The sequence below is a fragment of the Telopea speciosissima genome, chromosome 5 (genome assembly GCF_018873765.1).
Source record: "Telopea speciosissima isolate NSW1024214 ecotype Mountain lineage chromosome 5, Tspe_v1, whole genome shotgun sequence".
NCBI classification, from domain to species: domain Eukaryota; kingdom Viridiplantae; phylum Streptophyta; class Magnoliopsida; order Proteales; family Proteaceae; genus Telopea; species Telopea speciosissima.
In genome coordinates, this window is record NC_057920.1 from 62,512,145 (window position 1) to 62,520,460 (window position 8,316).

Genomic DNA, 8,316 nt, shown 5'->3' on the forward strand with positions numbered 1-8,316 from the left:
TGAGGGTGATTGCATTAGATAGGTCCAAGGTGAGACTTAGTCCAAGAACTGGACTAGAACACAGATGGGTGGAATTGACTGCGCGTGCTTGGTGTAAAATTCATAATTCCTTCAATATAGATGAGTTTGATATGATTCAAAAGCCATTTGAAAAAAACCTCAAAGGGCTACATCTTTTATTCTTTGGGTTTTCTCTAAACCGAATTTTAAACAATTCCAAAATTTCCTTCAAGTCGATACATGTGAACAGGTAATATTCTAGTGACAACTTTTGACTGTCACTTTGTTGGCCTTGGTATTTGGTTCCTTTTAGACCAGAAATTGGTGCTGGAACTGGAGTTGGATCTTGGGAATGATTTTGAATTGGGGCCTTAATGATGTGGGAAAAAGAGAATAGCTTAAATCGATCGTATAAGTTATATATCCAAGGAAGTAAAGACCCAGATCAATGAAATCCTCCACCAAGACTAAAGCCAAAGCTTCCAAATTATGATTATTTCTCCCATGTAGACTAACAATCACATCATAAATAAAGATAGAATAAAAAAAAAATGACAAGTACAAAAAATCTAAGCTAGCATTCCTAAACTTCCAGTCCATAGAATAAGAACATCTAGAAGAAAAAAGGATCACCAACTCCTTTGGCATCCAAGTATAAGTGCATAACTCATTAGCATGTCTTTCCTCTCACCTACACAAAGGAGAAACGTATTAGGACAAAAATTGAAAACCCAGAATCTCCCCCTTTTTCTTGTTAAAGTTAATATCAACAATAATACCAAAACAATTAACATCCGAATGGCTCCCACAACACGTCATAAAGTAGAAGAACTCACAAATGAGACAACTCTTTCTTAAGACCCAAGAGGGTCATAGCCATAGCCCTTCTTATCTCAAAAATGGTGTAAAGGAAGTGTGGTGTGAATTCTCAATGCATGCTTTTTTAGAGTAAAGTTACTTTCTTACACTTTATAACTAATAAATATTATAAAACAAGGTACGATAAAGAACATTCCTAAAAAGAAAAAACCAGAGACTTCGTTTGGTTGCAAGGGAAATTAAAGGGAAGGGAAGTAAAAATTTTAAACCTAACTTCCCTTCCCCTTAATTTCCCTTGCAACCAAATGAAGCCAGAAATATGTGAAAAACCTGTAAAAATTCAATGTTAACACATGTATTCATACCAAAGGGATTAAGATTTATTCACGATAATAGTTTTATTTTACCTTTTCATTTTGACAATGATCATCATCAGATGAACTATAACCAATCTCCATTTCAAGAGCTGCATTGATAGAACTTGTTGATGGTTCACCTACACTCTCCTTCTGATCATGTTGTAATGATGGTTGCTCATACAACATTATCAAAGAATCAAGCTCCTTAGAAACTTCCTTCATTGTCGGCCTATCTTTCCTTTTATCCTTCAAGCAGTTTCTTGCAAGCTCAGCAACTAACAATAACTGTTCTTTGTTCTCATCATTTACTATTTGTTCATCAAGAATACGAAAAAGATTCCCATCTTTTACTGAAGATAAAAAATATTTTGCTAAGGTTGTATGATACTCAGATCCGTCTAAGAAAACAGCCTTTTTACCAGTCAAAAGCTCTGCTAGAACAACTCCAAAACTATAAACATCACTTTTATCAGTTAGTTGACCTGTAGGAAAACATTCGGGGTCTAAGTACCCATGAGTCCCTTGAATTGCTGTCGTTTTTTGAGTTTCATCCAAAGGAACCAATCTTGAAGCTCCAAAATCAGATACTTTAGCTTTATAATTATCATCCAGTAGTATATTAGAAGACTTGACATCCCTATGAAAGATAGGTACTGAATGAGAAGAGTGCAAATAGGCTAGTGCTTCGGCTGTTTCTGCTGCAATTCTTAAACGATTTTCCCAAGAAAGAGAGGAAGCTTGATTCTCCCCATGTATATGTTGGAAGAGGGTCCCATTGGAGATAAACTCATAAACTAACAATGGAACCTCTGTCTCTAGGCAGCACCCCAAAAGCTTAACCACGTGTCTGTGATTGATTTGAGAGAGGATATCAACCTCATTTATAAACTGTATAATCTGGCCTTTGTCCATCATTTTGGATCTCTTAACGGCAACAAGTTTGCCACCGGATAAGATTCCCATAAAAACTGTACCAAACCCTCCACGGCCAAGGATTCGACTCTCATTGAAGTTATCGGTTGCCTTTTTTAGCTCTTTTATAGTGAAAATCTTGGAAGTATCTTTGACCCCTTTATACGAAGCTATTTGTTGCTGTAATAGCATACCACCATTTTGTTGGAAGAATTTTTCTCTAAGTTTGATGAATCGTCTTTTTTTAATTGCCCAATACAAAAACCAAATGAAGACAGGTAGAAGAAAGGTGCAGCTTGCACTGGTACCTGCACAAAAAACAGATTTAGATGTATAATTTTACTTTTTGATCTGCACTTTCCTTTTAAATACTGAGGTATTTGTTTGGGTAGAGGTTTGCAAGACGACTAGTAATGGGTAGTACTACTACTTCAGGCAGGGCTTCATACATATGTTTTTGTCCATTATTCAAATGGTCTTGGGTTGGACTTAGTATTTTAATGGAATAGAAAATTGAAAAATGGTCGGACACTTAAGTCTAATTACTATGTCTTCATTGGGGCTATGATACGTGTCCAACTATAAACCGCCAGTCTATTTGTCTTTGGTTTTTTTAAGGCTCGCCTTGTTTCTAAATAAAAGAAATAATAATAAAATTTGCAAGTAAATATTTTTTTACACTAATTTTATTAGCTCATTTTCATTGTGCATGACTTTTACGCGTAAATAATTAATTGAATCATCTTGGGCACAAGTATAGAAAAAGTATGAAAAAATAATTAATTTAAACAAGAAAAAGAAAATTTTTGTAATAATGATTGTGTAACTAACCAAAAATGTTTTCAATTATGGTAATTAAAACATTAAAAAATATTTCGAATTTAAACCAGAGGAATTTGTTTGAAAAATGAACTACAATATACTATAGAGATTTAGTAAGTTTTTGAGTTAATTACATAGTCACTAAGTAATGATCTATCTGGAGCCTTGTGTCTGATGATGCCGTGGGTAGGCCTTGTTTCAGATTTGACTAGCTGGTTTTTTTTTTTTTTTTTTTTTTTTTTTTCTCCTTTAGCATTTGGCTGCTGGCCTTAGCTTGCTTCCGTGATTTTCTTTTGGCAGTAGGCGTTTTAGTTTCAGCTTGGTGTTTCGGGGTATGCCTAGACATTAAATTCTTGTATTTCTTTTTTCCTTTTAATATATTCTTGTTGATCCTTAGCAAAAAAAAAAAAAAAGTTTCCATTTTTATTTTTGCTTAAATCTAATTTTTCTTCCCTTCAAATCTCTTACAATTGTTTACCAAAAAAAAAAAATCTCTTACAATTGTAAAGAGATGGGACGAGTATATCTATAACCGACTTAATGGAGATGGGACGAGTATATCTATAACCTACTTTATGGAGATGGGCCGAGTAGTAACGACCCAAACGAGTACTTTAGTCAAAAGGATACCACACTTCTTAGCTATGTTAGGAAGGTTAGTGTGGCAGAAATTAAAGAAGCATTAAGAAAGATGAAAGCTGGCAAGACTCCAGGCCCTGATGAGATTCCAATAGAGGTGTGGAAAGCCCTAGGTGGTTGTGGAGTTTATTGGTTAACCAAGTTTTTTAACAGAATTATGAACACAAAGAGGATGCCAGATGATTGGAGGAGAAGCATTGCAGTCCCAGTTTACAAGAATAAAGGTGATATCCAAAGCTACAATAACTATAGAAGTATAAAACTAATGAGTCACACGATGAAACTTTGGGAGAAGGTTATTGAAGCCCATTTGAGAAGGGAAAGTCTTATCTCGGTGAACCAGTTTCGTTTCATGCCAAGTAGATCTACAACAGAGGCTATCTACTTATTGAGGAGATTAATGTAAAAGTATAGAGATAGCAAAAAGGATCTTCATATGGTCTTCATTGACCTGAAAAAGCCTATGACTGAGTCCCTAAAGATTTAATCCAGCATACTCTGGTGAAGAGAGGAGTGTCGTATAGATATGTATGAAGGCGTGGTAACTAGTGTAAGATCAGTGGGAGGGCAAGGTAAGGAATTCCCAATTACGATTGGATTATATCAGGGATCCGCCTTAAGCCCGTATCTTTTTGCGCTTATCATGGATGAACTAACCAAGAGCATTCAAGACGAGGTCCTATGGTGTATGCTCTTCGTCGATGATATCATTTTAGTAGATGAGACAAAAGAAGGAATTAATGCTAAGTTAGAGCTTTGGAGATCTACCTTGAAAACAAGAGGCCTTAAGATTAGTAGAACGAAGATGGAGTATCTGATGTGTAATTTTAGCCACACTACGACGGATACTGATATGGTGCGAATTGAGGAAAGAGAGATACTGCAAAGTGACTATTTTAGATATCTAGGGTCTATCATAAATAAAGAAGGTGATATAGATGATGATGTTTCTCAGAGAATTAAAGTGGGATGGATGAAGTGGAGAGGTGCGTCTGGAGTGTTGTGTAACCAGTGTATTCCTTTAAAGCTTAAAGGAAAATTCTATACGACTGTTATTCGATCAGCCATGATGTATGTGGCAGAATGTTAGGCAGTTAAGAAGTGTCATACTGATAAGTTTTGTGTAGCAGAGATGAGGATGTTAAGATGGATGTGTAGAAAAACAAGAAAGGATAAAGTACGAAATGAACATATTAGATCGGACTTGGGAGTAGCCTCGATCAATGACAAACTACAAGAGAGTCGTTTAAGGTGGTATGGTCATATTCAACAGAGGCCTAGTGACGCTCCAGTAAGGAGGAGTGATATGATTCCGATTGAAGGGGCTAAAAGAGATAGGGGCAAACCTAAAATGATCATAGGAGAAGTGGTGAGGAAGGATATGCATAGGCCAGGGCTTGTTCCAAGTATGACCTTGGACAGAGCCTATTGGAGGTCAAGGATCCATGTCGCAGACCCCATTTAGTTGAGATTTTCCTAAAAGGTTGGGCAGTGCCTCTTTTCTCTTACTATCTTTCATTTTTCATCGTTCATTTGTCTATTTATTTTCCATCTTTCTTTTGTCCTTTTTCCTTTTTCACTCCTCAACTCTTTCCCCATCTCTCCTCTACCAACTTTTCTTTTTTTGGTTAAAATTGTGTTTTCCATACTTTGTTTGTTCGGATCCATGTAGCCAAGCCCATTAAGTTGGGATAAGGCTGAGTTGTTGTTATTGTTGTTGTTGTTGTCAAATCTCCTACAATGAGACAGAGTGTAGGAGAAAAACGATGCTTGAAGTTTAAAAAACAGGAAAAAAGATTTGGAAAAAAGACAGGGAGGATTAGAACGCCTCTTGGATCATGTAAAACAATGTTAGAAAACTTAGCGAAGGGCTTCACCACAAAAGATATAAAAAATGTAGAGAAAAAAGTTAGCGGAAGGCTCTAGGGTAAGGGTGTCACTTTAGAACAGGAACCAAATACCGGATGTTTAAAACTGAATTGAAAAGATCGGTTCAATTTTGGTTTTAGAAAATGAAATTTAATTTGTTTCAGTTTTAAAGAAATCGTTGAGTTGAACCAAACTGAACCGAATTGAAATGAATAATACCAAACTTGAACCAAATAAAATAAAAAACGAACCAAACCAAAACTATATAAAAACCGAAGTGGTTGAACTGAAATTTCGTAACTGTTAAAAAACCAAATTAAACCAAATATATGAAGATCGAATAAGAACTCATGAGTTGAATCTTTGTCCAGGGCTGATTAAGGTTTAAAAGTCTCTCTCTATATATCATATATGTCTTCTCCATGTCCAGACCAGTGAAAGAAAACAGAGATCTAGAGAAGAGGGTGGCTGGGTCTTCTTCCATCACCTGACTTTCTGCTCTCTCCCTAGACCTCTCTATTACATGGGTTTGAGGAATCGATATTGAATCAGCTGGAACGGCTGATTCACATCGGTATTGGTGGAGATCGATATCGATTCTTGGCCGATCCCGTATTGATGGATTGAAACGAACTAAGGTAAATATATCTATATTAGAAAGAAAAAAAAAAAACAAGGGTAAACCTGACTGATACGGACCACTTTGAATCAGTCTGATATGATTACTAAAACCTTGTTCTATTCACAGCTCACAAGAAAGGATCATGGTAAGATGGAGACAGAAAATAAATATAATTTTACTGACATGTAACATGGAATCTATGTTAATTAAAAGAACAGTGGTGATGATACCTGCAATAATGCCTACCAACGAACGAGCACTTTGAATTTTGGAGCAGAGAGTTCCATTTACCCAGCCATCGCCATGGTAGGCTCGTGGACAAGAGCAATTGTAACTCCCAATGGTGTTAGTACAAATAGCATTCCTATGGCAAGAATTATTGGGTCGTTTCTGATCACATTCGTTGATATCTTTGGCAATCCAACACCCGTGATAGATACACAAACAAAGAAATTAAATTTGTTAATTACCATGGATAAAAGATGCATCTTTTTACTCAGTGCACGAGGCTCTCGCTATTGCGGAGTGCTGGGGGTCATAAAATATGCATCCTTTTACTCTTACTTTCGCAGAAAGGATGTTTCCAGACTCGAACCTGATTGCACCAAGGCTTTCAAAATGATAGCTAATTTACAAACAAGGATTATTATGTCTACCATTATCGACAAAATGATAGCTAATTAATTTACCTTGGCATCCTAGATGAGGGAGATAAGGGTTGCCTTCAAAACCATCGTTGCAGTGACACCGATAGCCATAGCCGAGGCCATCAGGTGAATTAGAGCAACGGCTATTTGGACCACAAGAATAATCAGCTTCTTCACACGTTTGATTCCCAATTGCCCAGTCCAACACCACCTTATCATTGGATCTCTTGAATTTATCAGATTTAAGATCTGATATATCAAAGGTAAATGAGTTTTGATCGGCCAAGAAAGCAAAACTGCAAGGGTTGAACTTCCAAGTATCATTAATTGTGTGGTTATATATACTACTAGCAGTAAAGAGGAGATTTTTGTGACCTTAAGGGATTGGGATCTGGCAACAACCAATTCCAGAGCAAGTCCCGTTTGTCACACTATCCAAGAAGCCATTGCACTCAGAGATGCAATTATTCGCGAAGTACATGAGATCAGAATTATCGGTTATGTAAGCCAGGGTGTCACATCCGATGCCTATGAACTTGTTACGGCTTGCTGAAAACGTGAGGGGCAATTCGGACAGATCAAACGACAAGTACGCGTGCTCATCATCGGTTATGATTTCTGTAGCATTGTAACATTGAATTGAAAAATATTCACCAACCTCCACTATGACATGGGCTTCCAAGAATGATATCTCAACAACCACTAACTTACCATCATCTCCTAGATAGGCTTTGAAGCCATGAGTGCTTCCATTCTGGGGCTTCCTGCATGTAATACGATAACTAAGATCCTTGAAGCATCCTTCTTTGATGCCAAATGGGTAGGGTATGCTCACATTTCCGCATTTCTCTGGGCAATCTGGCAAAACTAGTGGTGGAACCGCCATGGCTATTGAAACTATTAATGACAAAAGACTACTAAGTAGTATCAGAAGAAGATTCAGAACCATGGCAACGCTCAAGTTTTTTTGGTGGATCTTTTAACGATATAATAATAGCTCAAGGAAGAATGCGTCTCTCTCTCTCTCTCCCCCTTCTTTATTTTTTTGGGACTTAATCAAGAACACAAGATGATCCTTAGGTCATTTTTAAAGGACGGTTTTCACACCCACCATCTTAGGGTTTAGGATTTTCCCAAAACACTCTCCGTAATGTCCTCTGCCATTCACCTTGGATGGAAGAATACTCAATTTTTAATTATTTATATTCTATTACTTTTGGTAAGCTATAGCAATGCAATGTGGTTTCAAACTTTTTGGACTCCAATCCATTGTCCTTTTTCGTGTGAGGACTACTGCCGAGCTGCCCGGTAGGATCGTGCTGCTTAGACACGATAAGTCTGTAATGACTGCCTTAATCCTGCCCAAACGCCTTGTCCGAGTGAGGGTAAGACGATCATTACGTACCTCAATGTGTCTGAACAGCACGATCTTGCCAAGCAGCTTGACAATAGAGGATGTGGATAAACCCAACTCCATTCCATGACCATTCTTTCATGAGTGGCTCTGAAATCTTAGCCAATATCTATTCGCTTTGCTGGCCGGTGGGGCCTTGCTGGAGTCGGGAGTGGAGGCCGCATGCGGTGAACCCATTACTTCATAGTGTGAACCTAAATCCTCAAATGGACA

General features: G+C 37.3%; 1 pseudogene; it reads right to left on the minus strand.

Moving 5' to 3' along the window:
• Nucleotides 1-1,217: 1,217 nt before the first annotated feature.
• LOC122663225 lies at nucleotides 1,218-7,575 on the minus strand (annotated as a pseudogene).
• Nucleotides 7,576-8,316: the final 741 nt, after the last annotated feature.